General features: G+C 38.1%; 1 protein-coding gene across 1 annotated transcript in view; it reads right to left on the reverse strand.

Annotated features, from left to right (window-relative positions):
• The window catches only part of LOC117417334 (guanine nucleotide-binding protein G(I)/G(S)/G(O) subunit gamma-12-like), a 48,609-nt gene extending 28,002 nt beyond the window's left edge, over positions 1–20,607 (reverse strand). The window contains exon 1 of the mRNA XM_034029406.3: positions 20,136–20,607. The gene's annotated coding sequence lies outside the window, so the exon portion shown is untranslated. The remainder of the gene's footprint in view (positions 1–20,135) is intronic.
• Positions 20,608–21,251: the final 644 nt, after the last annotated feature.

A 21,251-nucleotide genomic window follows, 5' to 3' on the forward strand; every position in this document is an offset into this window, starting at 1 on the left:
GTTCACTCCGTGTCTGAGGATACTGTCCCCTAAAGGTAGCATATATAATGAAAACAGCAAGGGACCTAGAATGGAGCCCTGTGGAACACCACAGACAACTTCTGATAATACAGATTTTACCTCCAACAGAGATGAATGGAAACCTATCAAAAAGCTAAGATTTGAACCAGGATTTGAACAATGCTGTGTTATTTTACTTAGCACAGACAGCATTATAAATAATAAATACAGGTCTTAGTCATCCTTTTGTAATCTGGTATTGACTTACAGAAGTCAGATTGGACGCAGAAACCAGATAGACATGCTTGGTTCTTATGTAAAAGTACAGATCGACCAAACATCCACAATGGTAACGGGGGCTTGGCAGCAACACTTCTAATTTAACCTATCGCAGGCTGAGCAGAAACTCCATTCTTCAATGTAAAATAGGTAGAGAGTTAAAGAAGGACACACCAACCTGTAACCCACAACAGGTCATTTGTTCCCAGCTAATGACAGCAATATTGAAAATGCAATCAAGTTCATTTCTCACACGTACTGCATGTGCACAGTCTTAAAGCCATTTAACAATATCTGGTGGGTTTGTTCTTCAAACAAGGATAATCCTCTATGCAAACTAGGGCACATTCTGCTTTAGTCATAAAATTGTTCACTAAGTATAAGCCATTATTAAAAGACCATTTTATATATGTAGGACATCTTACATATCCATCATTACACATTAGTGCTTTACATCTACTAGCTACCCCAACCGTATAACAGTTATACACAAACACTTCTTAAACTGCAATACAGCTTCACTCAAACGTGCCCTGGACACCTGCCAGCCAGGTGAAAGCAGTATTGTGCAACACCTGAGGTGAAGTCTTACTCGCATGCTTCCACAGCAATTACAGTGGCTCAGACAATAGAAACTCTAATGCATGTAATTTACCGCCAACACCGTGAAACCAGGCATCTGCTCAGTCATCAGGTCTTTGTTCTGAAAAACACCTAGTACGATGAAAACAATGGTTCTTTGCTGCTAGACAGCTCCCACTTGTGCACAGAAACATCTAATTTTTAAACTGAACAGAACAGGTTAAACTTGAGTAAAATTACATTTACTTTTTTTTTGTTTTAAAAGATATCCATGTAAAGTGACTTTCAAAACACAGAAAGACTACCCTTGGATAATAGTTTAAAAGTCTTCTATTGAATAATAAATTTTAAAAAATACACACGTCTTTTTTTCTAACTTGAAACATTTTATTTGTGCACGAGCACCTACCAACAAAGATGGAAATCTTTGATATTTTTCTTTATTTGGTCAGTGACCAGTGAACATTATATCAGAAACAGATTATTATTATTTTGTGGTACTGATATGAAAGCTAAATCACACAGGTGTAGTATACAGAATTCTGTTTAAAAAAAAAATATATATATATATGTTAGAAACATTTCCGCCTCACTTCTTATTACTTTTAGAGATCAAAAGACGAAATTCGTGCAGACCTGATGGAGTGGTGTAGAGTAACCTTCTATAAACTAAAAGCTAACTCAGTAATTCAATAACCCAAAGACCTAGAGTGTGATGGCATTTGCATATATTACAGATCCCTTGCACTTGAATGACATTTCACCTTAATTTCACTGATGTTTCATCATCATGTGGATCTTTTACAACTGGAAAACAAAACACGCCATCTAGTGGCTTGCAGAAAGAACTTGCATGCATGCATGCAAAAAAAAAAAAACACTTGAATGACACCATCTAAATAATGCATTGCATGAGTTGAACAGGATTGTGGATTTCAATCAAGTTTTCAACATTTGTCAAGCATGGATTATATGAGGTAGTGTGAATAGGGCATTTGGCCAACCAGATTGAGGAATAAATTGTATTGGTTTGCATCGAATCCTGAGAGAATAAACAGTACTTTCCCCAAGTCAGATACTTGGAAAATCCCAACATAAAACAGGTCAGACACACTGGCCGGCATAACAAACAGGCAGTGCTATTTCTGAACAGGAGAACGCACTGTTACTGCCATCGTGATGCATGATAAACCATGAATTGTGCAACATTTAAAATGACCAAGAAACCTTCCAAACGCAGCACTAGAATGTACTGTGTGGTTTACTGCACACGCCAAACACAATGGTGATTATCATGCAACCAGAGATACGGATCAGTAGTTCTGGAAAGCTGCTGCTCTGACATGGTAGTCAAATAAGCTGTAAAGGTCACATGTGCAGTAAGCGCCATCACCTGATTGAAAAACACAAATGCAGTCCTTTCAGCATTTAACAATGCAAGCCTTCATTTTATTACCCTGCTGATCATGTGCTAAGTTAGCAGAAGCCAGTGTGGATTAACTGCATTCATACTGTCAGCTAAACGCTTTCAGAATATGCATTGCTACATTAGCATAAGCAAGGTAGCTAAAGAATCACAGGGGAAAAAAGTTTGTTTTAAAAAAAAAAAAGTTCCAACAGTTTAACAAGCATCAGCTTCACTCGTACAGAAATGGGTCCTAACTTACACAGTGCTTTTCATAGTGGATTACAAATGCTTTACAGAGGTAGGCTGTGAATTGTGCATTATATGGAGAGTCACTTAAAATAAGACATTGATTTAACATCTCATCCGAAGGATGGAGCACAAGGAGGTTAAATGACTTCCTCAGTGAGTCAGTCAGTGGCAGAGGTGGGATTTGAACCAGTGACCTTCTGGTTACAAGCCATGGACTTTAACCACTGGACCATACTGCCTCGATTTGCAAGATAAAGCAATACAAATTGAATACCGGTACTTGGATAATCGAATCCTTCATTGTACAGTATAACCTTCCTGAGAAAATGCTAACTTCAACCATTTTCAGGGGTACTCCCAGGTTAACAATGAATAGGTGCATCATGCAATCCAGTGCTATAAAACGCTCTTAAAAGCACAGCTGGTTATCCCTGCAGAGACAGGTTGAGGAATGCAACCCCTACTTCACGGAAAGACTGCTTTAGGAGAACTAATTTAATAGTAAAAACTTGGGCATACATATACATAAGCACATTCAACTGGTGTGCTGTATTGAGGGGGAGCTCTCATCTTTCCAGTGCTACTAAAGCAATCTACAGTTTTAGGAGTGATCTTTCCTACACCTGTATACATGTTTGCTGTGTTGAGAGTGGGGAATGTTTTATTTTAATGCCTGCAAACAATCAGTATTCATGGTTCCACCAGTAACAATTACATTAACAGACCCAATTTTCTGCTGTTTTAGGTGTGTGTCGTAACTCCCCCCCCCCCCCCCCGTTGTACTTTATCAATCTGTATCAATTAACACCATTGGAGCAGGCAGCCCCAGTCTTATTGTTAACTCTCACAGATAATTAATATCCAAAGCAACTTGTGGTTCTCTTGTGCATGCCAGTGAGATGGTGCTTTTCAACACCCATCTTTACTGTGCTGTTGACACCAAGGGTGTGAATTAAATCAGGCTAAAATCAGACAGGATGGGAACAGCAGGAAATGACCCTCTGAAGCCAACATCAGAAACCTTTTCATTAAAAAAGGTAAAGAGGAGGGTTGGGGGGAAACAGTAGTTCACAGCAATGTGGAGTTTGCATTGATCACACATTTGTAATCGAACCAGAAAAGCCATTCTTGACGAGAGTGAAGCAGTGGGTCCGACCTTTGTGCGACCCCACTCAGCACTAAACCTCAATCTGATGTTAAACAAGTTGCATGTTGAGTTACATCACCTCCTCTGAATACCCACTCCCCTCACTATAACAATGCCTGTTGAGGTACCTAAAGAATCCCTAAACAGGGTCTCCACAAGAGGGCGATGCAAGCAAACATTAGCCTCAAAAGTCTGGCTTTTAAAACTGTTAAACTATTGTGAAGTACTTAGCAGTACATTACCTTAAAAAAACACTGCTACACTTTATCTGATACATCCAACATCATCAGATCTAAAACACAAAGCATATCCAAAACGTACCATTTCCAAGCTGTTTTTAAAACTTCAAGCAAACTTGTGTCATTCTGCTCTACTAAGAATTGTAGAGAATAGTAACGTTAACACACTCCCCAATACAACTTTAACTACAAAAACTAGAGCCATTAGCATCAAGCCAAAGGACATCTGTTGATACATCCAGCTTCTGTAACAGGTGCTTCCATGTGTGCAAGTTTAACACAACTGGCAAGCGCGTCTCTTTTTCTTTACACATTTAATAAAGTGTGCCATGCCTACGTACCTTACTAACAGACAGGCAGGCACCTTATAACCTTAGTATTCTGATAAATTGTGCAAAAGAATACTCTGCACCATCTTTTCCTATGAGGTCTGGATCCCTTTATATGAGGGTTGGAGTCCACTCCTGTTTTTCAATTCCAATTCCATTTTAAAATCAATTCCACATTCTAATTTCAATTCCTATTCCTTCAAAGAAATTGGAATTTATATTTTAGAGCCATAATAATTATGATTGTTCAACTGTTTTCATTTGAAGCCAATTTAATTGACCAACAGTTACTTCAATTTAAAAGGTCATTTGTTGCCACTGTGAGAAGCTCATTTTAACAGAAATCTGCCATTTTGATCACTGTAGCAACATGCCCATTTATATATTTTCTTATTCGGATGTTTGTTTGTTTTAAAGCTTGTCAGGCTTGACGTTTTGTTGGATTAATTGAAAACAATGAAAAGAACGGCAATGCAGAATGGCTAGATTAGTTTTAACAATGCAGATATTTGGTACGGTTTATTTATTTCAGAAAATTAAACTTATGTTATGCATTTAAAATAAATTAAGAAATCCCTAACCTTTCTTTTTTTGGACAACTGGAAAAGTCAAGACCCTTTTTTTTAAAAAATCTTCTTTGCCTCAATGCAACAGAATGACCTGGAAAGAAGAAACACAAGCTGTAAGATAGAGGCACACAAGCAAACTGCAATGCTAGGATTGTGTGTCAACATATACAGATCACTTTACAAAAAAAACATATACTGTATTCATTCTAGTGACAAAAGGTTTTAAGCCTAGATGGAAAAAAACATTAATAGTATCTGCATTTCTAATAAACCAAGGATATAATTCAAGACAGGAAAAAGTCTGCACTTATTACAGGATTTTAAACACAAGAACTTTCCTTAAATCCACAGCTTTCATCACCACTAAATAACCTGGATATTTGGCAACCTACAATTAGCCACTTGACAGCTAGACAGTTTCCTTTTCAGCATCGATTCTTGGAATCCAATATCTGTACTGATCTTTCTTGCAGCTTGCATTGCCTTTACCTCGTCCGTACAACTAGAAGTTGTTAGTATAGACATGACAGGCAAAAAGACGGCTTTCACTGGCTGATGTTCTACAATTGTAAATAGTATTTCTCAGGGGGAAATAGCCATTGAGCTTTGGCTGTTCCCAAAGGTTGATTAGCGCTAAATGCACCTTATTAAATTATAACTTCAATTAAAACAAATCTCAATTTCTTCTATATTACAATGTGATCTTTCTGCCCCATATTCACATTCGTTCACTTGCATGCGGAGTGTCTACAACAGTTTATTGGCCGACAATCCAATGCAATTCAAATGGAGAGTGACAGGGCTTCTCACCCAAGAAATTAGGTTTCCTGAACTGAATTGCAAATAGCAAGGGAGAAAGCGCCTTATCCTCATGGAATGAGTTTCACAGACATACAAAGCAAGGACAATTTAGGATGAGAGAACTTGACAGCTCAGAGCTCAGCACTTCCTGCAGAACCCCAGGAGAGCATCAACCAGCACTGTCCACAAGGGGGCTTCTACAGCAACTGTATTTCCACCATCTCCCAGCAGGGGGTCCCAAAGGCACTACTGTCTGTGCATGGACAGACCCAGGGGAAATACATGCAAGATGTTTTTAAAAAAAAATACATTATTAGCAAATCAATTCTTTGAAAAACTGAAATATTTACACAACATATAAATACATAACTATTTAAAAAAGAAGAGATTTAGAAATACACAAAGAGCCAAAGCAAGCCTCTTTAAGGGTACTTAAAGCACTCTTCCTGGTAGCTTGGCATTTCCTCCACCCCCCATTTAATTTTACTCAACGTCACAGTTTCACCCAGCACTCTTATTTCTAGAGTTTTTATAGCGAAGCAGGCAAGAGTTGGCAGCATCTACTAGGTACAGTACGACTGTAGAATTATTGCATTTTTCAATAATTTATTTTGACCAGAAAAGAAGAAACACTACAATGGACCACAGCCCAGCAAAACCGGCTAACACAATTCTGGGATTAATAGGGAGATTACTGTGCTTGCACAGACCCGAAAGGCAATTTTTCAGCTCAACTGATTTTCCATAGATTTATGAGTCAACTTGATATGGCCTTGTAAAGCGAGCAGGCTCGCCAGTTTACAATGCGGTTGCCAAGGTTTATGACATGATAAACATGCAGTGCAGCACTAAAAGACAGATCGACTTTTGCTCAGTTGCGGAGCTGGAAAACGTAGTTAAAACTACGTAGTCAACAGATGCAAAACAAGTAGTGCCTGTGCATGGTAATTTAATAAACATTAACATACAGTACCATTCGAAGACCCAGGTAGCTGCGTTTCAACAAAGCCAAAAGGCATTTAACACACAGTAGCACAGTCGTTTCAATCCCCTACATCTGTTTTTAAGAAACTGCTTTTTAAAGGTCACTTAGATGTGGATTCCTTCTAAAGATACCGCACCCCTTAATTACCGAGTGCTCTATTTCATCATATTATCAAACTTCCAGATAAACCTGTACTACCTGTCTTTAAAACAATGTAAGTGTTGGATTTTATTTACTGAATCCACCAAATATCAAGATTCAATCTCAAGTGTTTGGCATCTCGTCAGTGTAAGCACAGTCAGTATTATACAGTATTTTATTACAGTATCTGTGATGTGTCATGATATTACTAACCATCCAGTTTGAATACTGATAATCAAAGTAATTACCCTGCTTGAACCGGTTATACCTGATAGACTATTTCTTTTCAACCTCATTCTCTGTTGTATCTTGGAAGAAAAGTAGCAGACTCAGGTTTCGTTTTGAAGACGCAGTGAGCCAGTGTACCAGGAGGCCCCATCGTAATCTAAAAATCAAACAGCCTTCTTTAAAACGCAGACCTCAGATTCGATGCAAGGGTCATGATGCTGACTCTTGCTCATAGCCGTGGGTGTGTTTTACATGCAATGACCGGCATCTCACTCACTCGTTCTCAGAAATGTGGTTTAGCTGAACACGCTGGAGCAGAGACTGCATCTGTCATAGTTTTAGCATACAAAGACAATCTGCAGGTTTTTTGTTTTTTTTTTTGTAGAATAGGCTTTTGAAAAACTCGACATGTTTTCATTTAAATGGGTGTTCCCACCATGACAACATAAAACTCTTGTATTAGGTTTTTAAGTTATGGCTATTAAATGTTAATTAAAACATACAATACATGACCTACAAGTGTCTCAAATGAAACAGTAACTTTTATTGACGTTTATTAGAATATCCCGAGGTTAAGAAGCTAGTTACATTTTTAACTATGGGTCCCTTTTCATTTACAAACACAAGCTTACTTTCTAATATTACATGTAGAATTCATTATAACCTTAAACAAGGACAGAATGTTGTGCAGTATTGTTAGGCAACAATCAGAAAACACTAACACAGTAAAAGGAAGACTGGACTCTGGCTAAAATCAGCTTGAACAAATCAGGTAAACTACAAACTGCTGTCTAAGTCCACATTTTTATTTCCTGTATTTATTCCAAAATATGAAGCAATGAACCAGAGTAAAGGACAAGTGTGAACAAGGCCATATCTATCTATCTAAAGATATCTATATATAAGACTTGATAACTAAATATTAAGATAAATGTCAGGTTTGTCTTTAACAAGGTTGTACTCTGTCAGTGTGGAGCCAATGGCCCATAATGCTTTGACAGGTCTGGATAGGTCTGGACAGGGTGACTAAGGAAGCTGTCACCTTAGGCAGGTTATAAATCCTGGTCCTATATACTATATATGATATGACGCTATTTCCTCTGAAGTACCTGAAGTCACCATTGTGAGCCAAATGAATGCCAGCTGCAAGTCATTGTCAGTAATGGAGAATGAGCATTGTGCAAGCAGTGTAGTTGTGAAGATTTACCGTTTAAAAAAAAAAAAAAAAAGGGACAAGAGATTAAAAGAAAACTGCTTGTGTTTTGCTAAATAAATAACCAAGTAAGTTTGGAAACCAATATCAAAAGATGTACCGATAGATAGATAGATTTCACCTTTCTGCTCCATCAACAGTTCCAACAACCTCAATATCCCTCAACATCCCTTTATTGGAGAGTTGCTGGTCATCACTAAATCAATAATTCAATTCAGCACTAGAGAAGTACACAGAGCTACCAGGCCAGGTTGTTTAATTTGAAGATTACATTAAAACCAAGCTGGCATTACAGAGTTGAACAGGTACTGTACCAATCTATTTCAATGCATGGTGTAGACTGCAGTACGGAACACACAGTCCTCTAAAGAGTGTGAGGATGGAGCAGCTTTAACTAGTGCACACTCAGCAGGGTTTTCATAATCAAGCATTTGTATTTCTGGAAATTCAAGTTAGACATGATCAGTTCATAACAATTTTTTTCTTGTATGCAATCTGCTGCAAACTAACTTGCCTACTACTATTGGTAATTGTTTACATTTTAACATGCCGAGTACATAATTTTAATGCAAAAGCTAATCCAAAATGTAATCAGGTTAACAACAAAACAAATGCACAGAACATGTGGTAAGCAGTGTGTTCTTATTAATTACTGATTAATCAGAATGCTCACCACTATCAATTTCCCCATCAGCTCAGTTGTCTTGGCTCCCACACATGCACTGGCTTCAAGATCCTTATCTCTATTTAAAGCAAAGTGAAACACCTGCTCTTCAAACATATCAGAATAAGCCTGAACACCACACTGCAGCAGGCTGCAGTAAACAAAGTTACTCTTCTACAGAATCACAGAACTGGAATAGAAAACGCCCAGCTGCAGAAATAAGAACAGCTACAGAAAATGTTCTATAAAAGTACAGAGTATATACATGCAAACTATATAAAAAAGGGTTAGACTTGGTAATCCCTCACTCGATTTGACTAGAAAGAAGCAAATAAAAGATACGGCTACATTTACTTTACAATAAGATTTAAGATGAAATACAAAACTAAAGATTTCGATCTTTGAAATTGATAAAAGCGATTAACTCAAAATCTGCTCACCGAGTTCTGAATAAAGCCCATTAGATTAGGCCTTTATACACAGGAGTGCAGTAGATTACAGATCTGTTTAATGGAAATTTTCACGTAAAGCAAACTATTTAAATAAAACGTAGCAATTAAAAAGTATTACACAATAGCCAACTGTTTCAGGACATGCAGTTACCAGAAATGCTTACATTCACTGGCTGGAGAGTTATTCAATCGTGGATTAAACTGTAAAAATGTTAACCTACATAAAAATGCTAGTAAGGGGGTGACAATTAGGACATACAGCACCTTTTCTAATTCCAGCAATAAACCGAATTAGGCAAACAAGGAGGATTTAACCCTGAAACTAACCGAATAATCCATGTGCTTCCCACAGAGTTTTTACTACAGTGATTTAGATCATATAAGTCAATAAAAGTATTTTTCCCCCCCTTCTATTTGTTTGTCCTTGCTAAGCTGGACTTACCATTCTGTTTGAACTGCAATATGATGAGAGACTGCTACAGTTTATGTATGATAACATTGACAGATGATGGACAGGCTTTATCTTTTACAATATAATGGATAAATACAGAAAGAGAACTGCATTCCCATTTGTATTTACTTTAACCGTGTGTGGTATTATACAGAGGTCACTTGCACACAGACAGTTTTATCAACATGAATGAAATACATTATGCAGGGAGAGGGACTCGGTGCTTCAGGGTTATTCTGATAGTCACTTATGCTGACTGGTGTTCCATTTACATTTTGTGAATGGAGAAAATCATCAATGTTACACAGACCTCCATTACAACCTCTTTTCGCATGCAAGCCAGCGATCCAGAGTACTGTATTTCTATAAGCTCTGGCCAATGGGCTATCCCTCCCACATAAAGTATTTTATATGTGTCATATGAACCTTGAGAGTTTAAAAAAAAAAAAAAAAGACAGAAATAGACTAAAAGATACTAAAATGCACTGCTGGATTTTTGATTTTCATAACCTTGGAACCTTTATTCATTATTTAAGTATTTAGATCCAACAGCATGCTCTGTACCAGAAGTGATCAGAGTGTAACAGATTTCCTGAGACTAAGGCATGGAAACTGAGCACTTTCTGTAACCAATGTACAGTACTAATCGTATTTCAAAGTGAAAATAAAGGTTTAATGTTTCTTTCTGTTTGAGAGCTATGGAAGGGAATTATTACCATCCCTGTACTGCTCACAGTAAATCCTGCTATGTAATGGTCTTACATTTGCCCTTCAGTAAGGGTCAGTTGAATGGTAACTCACACCAGGACTTCCTGGAGGCCTTTGTAAAGAATCAGTAAACTCCATCAAGAGATTACACTTGTATCTATGTTAGCTGTAGAATTCCAGAGCACTACAGTGCTGTGTAAACAAAAGTGAAGTTCAAGGAAAAGGCAAGACTGAGGCATTGTAGGGTCAAACAGCGGGATCCATAACCAACCGTTTCTAATACATTTCACAGTATGCGTACAGTTCACAAGTTTCTGGAAAGATGGGGAGAGACTTGACTTAGAACTAGGATGATGGCTCCAATATATATTTTCTGCCTCTCAAAACTGTGATGTCATTAGAGAGGCCCGGCTCACATCTGCCTGGATTTGAATATTAGTCACCAAGAAAATGCATCCTTCCTCTTCTCAATTTACTTCAGATTTATGAGAAAGAACTCCATTTTGGGTAAGACTATACAAATCGTGCCTTTGTACTTTTTTTTTTTTTTTTAATATTATGGGTCATTCTTGGTCAAGTGGACCAGATTCTGGGGGGGGGTCCTCTGTTTTTGAAGATGATAACATAAACCTTGGAGCAAAAAGGGGAGCGCATGAATGAAGTTCACAAAAATACCTAGACAAATAACATTGGTATCACAAAGCACTGGGGTAAGGGGTCAAGCAACATCCCTTGGTCCAATTGATCTGGAATGGAAGACCCGTATGGCATACATTGGCCAAATATCACTATCAGCTTCTCATGACATAGTTTAGATCGCACAACAATTTGTTAAATCGGTATGGCATATAATGTAAAGCTATACAGAGACAAACCCCCAGCACATTCTTTACGTAAAAAAAACAAAAACAAACACACACCACATTTGAAGTTCAGTTGCCAATTTGATAAAGAAAAGACAACTTCAATGAAACTAGCTGTGACTATTTTGCCTCTATTTTGATACATACAACTTCTTGTGAGATTTCACAATTGTCAGAGGTCTGACTAAGGAAACTGTGCTGCTAAATAAACACTGTTTAAATGTGTATTTCCCAGACATATTGCTTGTGGAAAGCTGTGATGGTAGATACAGAGTTTTCTCTATTGTAAGTTTTATGCACCACAGCAACTGCACCTGAATCACAGCTCATTGAAAGCAATGCTATTTATAGCACCTCTCCATTCAAATCCCCAGACGAGCTTTGACGACACTTCACGTGAAGAAAGAATGAATCAGCCTGACGTGCAATAGCTACCACACTGATTCAGACAGCACACCACTACAGTTCTCTGTGTGATGCTTTCCACAAGACAGCAACGGACGTCATCAAAATCAGACATCATGCTGTCATCTAAAAATAAATCTTTCAATCACAATTTGATGAGCGGCTCTGAAGCAAAGGGTAGCAAAGAAATTGTCAATATGACCTACGTTCTGACTGACTATGAGCATTATAAAGAATATCCATACCAAGCTTCATTACAACAGAATGAACGGTTCTCAATATATATCTAAAAATGCAAGAGTAACATGATGCAGAGGCTTTGAAAATTGTTAAAAAGCCATGTTTGATATGCAGCCACAACTCAGCAGGCAATCTGATCATTTTTTTTGGTCCCAACTATTATTTTGAGTAATGCAATTAGTTGAAATGTGGATTTGAAAGGTTGCCATTGAAACAGGGCAGTCATGCCAGTTCCTCTGTGTGCAATAATAGTCTCCACCAGCCCCACGACTGCAGCAAATCACGAATAAATATTTAACCACTGACCAATTTCCTCCATTCACGTTCAGCACTCATGGGAAGCAGGACTAAGGACGACCAAAAGTTAACCTCAAATTTGCAAAGAGAAGGGTTTCCTAAAGGCTAGTTTGCTTAAGACTTAGTAACGACATTTAACCACAGCACACATTTGTAAACAAATATTATCCAAGCCAATCAGAATCAATAATGTGTACAAAGGCAACGCAGCAAACAGGCCTTCAAAAACAGGCATCTATTTAGGCACTATTTTTTTTTATATATTATATATATATATATATATATATATATATATATATATATATATATATATATATATATAAAATCAAACAGTGCCTTGCATAAGTATTCACCCCCCTTGGACCTTTCCACATTTTGTAGTGTTGCAACCTGGAATTAAAATGGATTTAATTGGGATTTTTACCATTTGATTTACACAACATACTTAACACTTTGAAGGTGCAAAATATTTTTTATTGCGACACAAATGTTGTTTGTTGGTTGCATAAGTATTCACCCCCCTGAGTCAATACTTGGTAGAAGCATCTTTGGCAGCAATTACAGCTGTGAGTCTTTTTGGGTAAGTCTCTACCAGCTTTGCACATCTGGATCCTGCAATTTTTGCCCATTTTTCTTGGCAAAATTGCTCAAGCTCTGTCAAGTTGGATGGGGACCGTTGGTGAACAGCAATGTTCAAGTCTTGCCACAGATTCTCAATCGGATTGAGGTCTGGGCTTTGACTGGGCCATTCTAAGACATTCAGGTTCTTGTTTTTAAACCACTCCAGTGTAGCTTTGGCTGTGTTTAGGGTCATTGTCCTGCTGGAAGGTGAACCTCCGCCCCAGTCCCAGGTCTCTTGCAGACTGAAACAGGTTTTCCTCTAGAATGTCCCTGTATTTGGCTCCATCTATCTTGCCCTCAATCCTGACCAGTTTCCCAGTCCCTGCCGATGAAAAGCATCCCCATAACATGATGCTGCCACCACCATGCTTCACCGTGGGGATGGTGTTCTCAGGGTGATGAGCAGTGTTGGCTTTGCGCCACACATAGCGTTTTGCGCTAAGGCCAAAAAGTTCAATTTTGGTCTCATCAGACAAGAGAACCTTTTTCCACATGTTTGCTGTGTCTCCCACATGCCTTTTGGCAAAATCCAAACAGGATTTGATATGGGTTTTTTTCAGCAATGGCTTTCTTCTCGCCACTCTTCCATAAAGCCCAGCTTTGTGGAGCGTCCAGGTTATAGTTGTCCCATGGACGGTTTCTCCCATCTCAGCTGTGGATCTCTCCAGTCCCTTAAGAGTTACCATTGGCCTCTTGGTTGCTTCTCTGACTAATGCCCTCCTTACCTGGTTACTGGGTTTTGGTGGACGGCCTTCTCTAGGCAGAGTCGCGGTTGTGTCATATTCTTTCCATTTTTTAATAAAGGATTTAACGGTGTTCCGGGAGATGTTCAAAGTTTAGGATATTTTTTTATAACCTAACCCTGATTGGTGCTTCTCCAGAACTTTATCCTGGACTTGTTTTGATAGCTCCTTGGTCTTCATGATGCCGTTTGTTTAGATATGCTCTCTAACAAACTCTGGGGCCTTCCAGAAACAGGTGTATTTAATCTGAGATCATGTGACACTAATTGCACACAGGTGGACTCCATTCAACTAATTATGTGACTTCTGAAGGCCATTGGTTGCACCAGAGCTTATTTAGGGGTGTCACAGCAAAGGGGGTGAATACTTATGCAATCAAGACTTTTCAGTTTTTCATTTGTAAATAATTTTGAAAAATATGTAGATTTTTTCCCCCCCACTTCGACATTATGGACTATTTTGTGTAGATCAGTGACAAAAAATCCTAATTAAATCCATTTTAATTTCAAGTTGTAACACTACAAAATGTGGAAAAGTCCAAGGGGGGTGAATACTTATGCAAGGCACTGTGTGTGTATATATATATATATATATATATATATATATATATATTTTTTTTTTAAATCTGCAACAGAAAATACAGTTGAATCATCCATCCTTTACATAGGCAAGTAATCAAAATATAAACACGTCTTTTATGGCAAACAGAATATTGCATGTTACACCCTACAAGGGTAACAGTAATCCAAAATCGAAATGTAATACTGTACTTGCACTGCATGATTATTAAGCCATTACTAGGAGACTGAAATATTTCAGGGCACACTTTTTACAGATGTAAAGGATTACTTGATCCGGACTAGTTCTTATTCCACTTGTGTTCCCGTGAGAGAAGCTAAATATGAAATCCTCAGCAGCAGTGCAACAGACAACGCGGCACATCATTTAGAAATATGGTTCAAAGAGCTTTCAAATTAGAAGACTGCTTACTTTACTGGAAAATATCCAGAGAAAGCTTGTTCAGTATTTCTGGAATGCTTTAAAATGTATTAAAAAGAGTGCCAAACCTTCTCAAAGAATTAGTAATGTTTATAACATTAGGTAAGTCATGGTGACATAACACAACAAAAAAACAAAAACAACAAAAAAAAACACACAAGGCAATCCAATCAAGGTATCCAAATATAACCACGACTTTCCAGACGTAAGATGCAGGTCACCATGTAACCTGCACCCACAGCATACAGAACGGAATCTCATGACAAATCCCCATACGACAACTAATTAACGTATACCCTTCAATAACTCTGTTAACAGCAATGTGAAAGAATTCTGTGTTTGATATTTTACAGTCAAATGTTGTGGGTTTTCTGGCTTACTACAACAGTCCAAATAGGACTAGCTGCTGACATACAGTACTGTGTGGCCAGCTACAATAGAGATTTACATACTGTCTATGCAAAAATACTGTACATACAGTAAGCACGGAGCTTGTACTGGCATTCAAAGAGCAGCGTGAGCATTGACAATTTAATGTAGGTTTTATTCCAGTAATAATGGGGAATGGAAGTAAAACCATCACCTAGAATGCAATGTATGTGATCCCCAAGTACAGTGGGCTTGAAATTAAATTAATACAACTAGCTCAGCAACCTAAATTACGTATTCCATCAATGTACGCAGGCAGCTCACTACATGCCTGCAATACCTCAGTATCCTGAAAGCAGCAAGCCCACTGAACACACTGCCATTCGGATTACAAATTAAAACAATGATCAACATCATCATGTGGAACAAGATAACCAAGCAAGTGTTGTCTAAAAACCCTTGGGTAGCTGAACGTTTCCAAATCTCAGCAATGAGATGCACACTATTGTGTGATGGGGGAAGCAATACTATTGCAAGAAATAGTTGACTAGCCAGAAAGTGGCCGCGGCTTTGTATTGTTGTTCTGTAAACACAGTGGAATAAACCAAAGCCGCAAACTAGGAGCTACTGTACCGTGACAGAATGCAAGAAATGTACAGCAGTGCTGGTGTGTTGGCTAAAACTCACTTGCAGTGTAACAAACCAAGGCAATCCAGATGGCTTATTCAAAAGACTTATCTACAGTTCATGGATTATACTGCGAGTCACACATATATTAAGCTAGGGATTTATAGGATATAAATCAAACCATACGCAGTCTGTATTAAAACGGATTGGCAAAAGAGCACACACTCAAAGTAAGTTGCATTATATATTTAACAAGGACACGGGTTACAGGGAGAGAGCTCACAGTACACCAACACAAACATACAACAAACAAAAGAAAAGGCAGTACAAAATCGTGAGCACACAGAAAATTAACAAGGGAACAAGAGAGCCCCATTCATGCTTTTAACCCGGTTTTGATTACGAGTGGTAACCCAGCTTTTAAAAATGCTATTTCTTCTCTAGCAACATTATTACTGGTCCCATTTAATCTTGTCTGCTGGAAAAAAATTTTCACTAAAACAGAAACATAACATCATCTGGTTAAACCACTCTAACGTTCATGTTTATACATTCTGATAATGTATTTATTTTATAGTAGCAGAATGATTTTACTGCCAATACCAATCAATCCCTCATGTTGCACTGGTCCAACAGGGTAGCCAAGGCAACACAGCACTTATCACAAAACTGTTGTTTCAAACCAGGCATCCATGTGAGTGCAGCGTTGTAAAATTACAGCCATAAAATGGTTCCTATTACTTGTACTATACTGACGACTGGATCACAGAATACAGCTGCATAGAGTGCATGAAACCAATGTGTCTTATCATCCAAAAACTAAACACAACATCCGCCTTAGCTATCAGCTCAAAGTGAATGGATCACATTAAAAAGTTACATAACACTGAAAGTACAACGTTCTAATGGTGTATGAGATATTACCAGTTGAAATAGAGGTGGTGGCAGGGCAACCACATACTGTATAAGCTCTCCTCAGGGGGCGGGGGGTGGGAACAGTACAGGGGTGTGAAATTGCATAGACCATCTGCATCATATTTGGAGAATGCAGGAATAAGCAAGTGGAAGTCATCACAAGAACCTGCACTTCACAAAGCGCTCCTGGTCTGTCTCACATTCTTAATAACACAGTAACTAATCCAAAGCCGTAGCGTGGACAGGGCAGAACTTGTGCTCCAAGCCACAAAGCTCAGGAGCTTTGTCGAGTAAAAAAGCAGCTCCACTAATTCCCCTGTATGTCTTTGGTTAATGATGATACATCCTGATGAAAATGAAGAGCTAGCGAGGGTAACGTTTGGAAAATCGTGTCATACTCACCCTGGGGGACCCTAATTGAATGTTTGCACCAATAGTTTATATTCAAGACACCGCAGTGTAACTTCAGAACTGCACAGTGCAGCTTTGTGTTTGTAAACAAAGTAAAACAGCGAAGGCCTTTCACTTGGGACATGCGACGCAAACTGGTGCTGCCTGTCGATTGAGCATCATGCTGCTACACTGCCTGCTTCTTTTCCAGCTGAGCTACACTGGGGTAGGATGCTGTGTGTGTGGCATGGCTCCTTGTACAATCCTGCATGGGAATTTAAAGTAAGAAAAAAATGCATCTTGACAAAGAAGGTCTTTAAATACAAATTACATTTATAAAAAGAAACCGTAAACAAGGATGTCTTGCCTTGAGCAATCTTATGGGCACCGATTAGAACAGAGGGGCGTAATGACGTCAGACAAGGTTTTCTAACGCAGCGGAGTATTTTGCAGAGTGCCTTTAAAGCAAATATACACAAGTTTGCATTTTATTTCACAGCTTAGTTAACTAGAAAAGTCATTTCAGGAATAATTCAGTAGTAGATCATGAAATGCTATTCTACAAAATAATTTTAAATGTCCCTCTCCAGATTTAATTAAGAATACATCTTAAAATAATTTAGCTCCTCTCACTTAAACTTAACAAATGTACGGTATATGTTCTCTTTTGTACTCTGTCTAAACTAGTGTTTAGACAAGCAGGTTTGAGAGATCTAGCCTTGAAAAGCGTTAGTATTCAACGCAAGGCAGTAAACATCCTGGCTTTTTAAACCGGATCTCATTTTGGAATCCACGAGATGCTGTGTTGCTAAGCAGATGCAGAGCTTGGTCTAAGGAAAGCAATTCCCTGAATTTTAAACATTTGTTTTTTTCTTTTACATACATTTTACTTGTTATATAAACAGAATAGTCCATGAAGTTCACAGAGCAGAGGCGTGACTGCACTTCAGTTCAGTTACAGCATTTACCTTTGCCAATGCTGAGTAATCTCCAGATTAAGTATTACTAATGCATACAACATTAATAATGACAAGGCATGCCGTCTGGACTTGTCTTTTTCTAATATTGAGCACTCTCATTTCCTCAGATTTGCTCTTAAAAAGGTAATAAATTTGGATTTTGGGCAAAACTGATGAGGGTGCCATTAGAAGACTGAGGGCTAATACAACTAATAAATACAGTTTTTTGGGGCAATTTCCACATCTTTACAGTAGGTCCTTACAATGCCTACTCCCTAACTATATTATTCTGTGAACTGCAAATTAAATGATCGTCATCTAATTCTTTATGTTACACACCCATACAGGGAGGAATACTGTATTGAAGCACCAAACACTGTGCCAAGAATACAGGGTAGTGAAAATAGAACTGCTCTCTTACATCCAATAGAACGCAAGGCTTTTTTAATTCTATATTTACATCCTGAATAAAATACAGTTTATAATTCTTGAACCCTTTCCAGACGGTCTCTATGAGAGGGTTTTGAATTTACTGTGGTGTTTCAGAACACTTTCTAATGCAATTTATACAGCAGATTATAAATCACATACAAATCTCTGCTATGGAGGTTACACCACGTCTTCTGTTTACAGTACCCACCTCGCACATTGATAATATGGCACACTTGTAAGGTTAAAAAAAACATCACACTTCATCTTTAATAGCGATTTCTCCATAGGATTTCAAGATATATAAGAAACCTCAATGACCATGTCTGTATTAAATTCATTCACAACATGGTAAAGTCCTGCACTCTGAATGGCTGGGAAGAGTTGTGGGCAGTCCAAGATGGAGAACATTAAAGCAAACAATCAGACTGGACTTTTGGGGTGGGGGTCAGCGACTCTAAAGAGCTGGAGGCAATGGTGTTTTTACAGTTTTTCAGTAATATATCAACCACAGTGAAACTATTTAAGCCTGGCCTGCCCGATAGGTGACTGTAAGGTTAACTGTTCTCTACAATACAGTAAGGTGAAGTACCCTATTAAGGGTATTTTTTTCTGTTTCTGCAAAACTGTATAGCTGTTCCATTTAAAATAAAACAGATACCATGATTGACGAGTACTGGTATGAAGGACTGATATCAATCTGTTCCTACATTTAAAAAATGTTTTACATGCTACAGGATGTTGTTGCAAACAAGCACAGAGGACTGTGGGATCACCCATATATCCGATATGCAGTTTCGACTGTCAAATTTAAAGCAAATTGCTTTCTTGAATTGTATTCTTTGGTTTCCTAGTTTTTCTAAGGAATACTGCAGTTTAAATTGCTGGTTGCCAAAAAGTTCTATATTTCTCTTGGTTTCGCTTCAAGTCACCTAATTAGAAATCATGATTAGTTTGTTCCTTGGGAAGTATCAAAAACGTACCCTAAATTAAAAAAATAAATAAAACACAAAAGGGGTTTAATACCACTTTTGCTGATTCATTTGATTTAATTTGTAACTGAAAAGCATACTGTAACTTCAACATAGCCTCAGCTGTTTTTCAAGCTATTAAAATTACATTGATGACTCAATTTTTAAAATGATTAGTTTAAGAAAGTGGAGCATTACAATTTGTAATGACTTTCATCGCCTCACGAGAAAAAAAAAAGAGCTCTTGTTTACCAAGTTTACAAAAGCAATATTGTCACGGTGTTAAAGATTGCCGTCAGCAGCGAATACCCAACAACAACATTTTATAATTTGCGCTAGCGTTTCTACTGTAGATTTACAGGCTCTTACGTAACGAAAGTAATCCCTTGACTTTTTTCACCCTTTGTTAATAGTTAAGAACAAGATTGCCTTGTGTTTTTGTAAAATGAAACACCAACAGCTGAAACCGTATGACAAATCAAAGTATTAATACAGAACACAGAAAAACACAACAACAATCAGGTGACGTAAACTTTAGGTACACATCCCTTTTGTTAACAGTCTGTAAACAGTAAACCGTTTCAATTACAAAAGCAGAACATATTTTTTGAGAAGTCTAACTACGTAGCCTATTAAATGTCAAAATTATATTGATAGATAGATAGATAGATAGATAGATAGATAGATAGATAGACAGACAGACAGATAGTGAAACTACTCTCTACTTTCAGTTAATCCGACAACCACACTGGTAAAAGTGTTTCTTTGGATTAGTTCCTAATCCTAGATTACAATTTAGACACAGGAGAAAATAAAGCCACTTATCTTAAACTCCTATTCTGTATACGTTACAGACACTTACCTGGTCAAAACAAAAGGTTCGACCCTCCGCGTGAACCGTAACAGTAACTGTCGAAGTCTGCAGAATCTTCAGCTACAGCAAGTTGTTGCGGAAAGCAATTTTTTTATGTTGAACTGCTTGTTTTTCCTTCGAACACTAACTTGCTCACTCTCTCACTTTTTTATCGTGCGCTCGCTCGCTCTCTCTCTCTCTATTTTTTTTCTACCCGTCTCTCTCCCCCTCTATCGGTGACCAGAAAAGCCGACCTTTCCCTCTGCGCCGCCTAAGGAAGGGAATGGTGGGAAGGATGGAGGACTCCGGATCCAGCGTCAGGTTTTATTTCTCTTTCTGTGCGCCCTCTGTCTGTAGACACACTTCCCTTTCACATTCTCAAAAGTGTTCAGAGATAGATGTACTGGCTAGCAGGTGTATGTTTACACTGCAAGGCAGCGAAGACTCCAGTACTAAAGGGTTTCTTTTTCTTTCTTGAGCCTGTATAACTGATTCCTCAACTAGCACAGTACCCGTGCAGGTGAGTCATTGCTGGAATTCTACATTATTGTATGTGCTTCACCCAACTCAATTACCTTTAGGTCATTTGGCAGACAATTGGCGAACCAATTGTCCCTGTTTATGATTCACAACCATGTAGAGTTTGGGATTTGCTAGGCGGTCAAGCTTCCAGGTCTCCCAGCGCACATTTTCACCTGCAGGCCACTGGAGACAGTCAGGGGGGATATTATGAGTCAGTAATCAAATAAGCTAATTATCAGCTGTAATAAGTGAGTCAGCACACACATGGGCTGCCTTATAAAAACAACGTGAAGGAGGTCTTTTCTGTTCATTGCAGAGTGCCATAGAAAACATCAAGTAATGGTACTTAAAAAATGATGTTCTATCTCAATAAGTACAATCAATAAACACCATACATGCCAACAGTCCCGATATGGTCTGGACAGTCCCGATTTAGGAAGAAAGTCTCGTCTATTATACGGGTACGTCTATTATATGATGAGATGATGAGTGTTTTCCAAATGTTGTCAAATATGAAACACTTATTTATAAAGATAAGCCACACGCCACACTTAGTCGACAATGCTTGATTACATATTTCTATAATCGAGTGTAGTGTATACG

This window comes from Acipenser ruthenus, chromosome 12 (genome assembly GCF_902713425.1).
Source record: "Acipenser ruthenus chromosome 12, fAciRut3.2 maternal haplotype, whole genome shotgun sequence".
NCBI lineage: Eukaryota > Metazoa > Chordata > Actinopteri > Acipenseriformes > Acipenseridae > Acipenser > Acipenser ruthenus.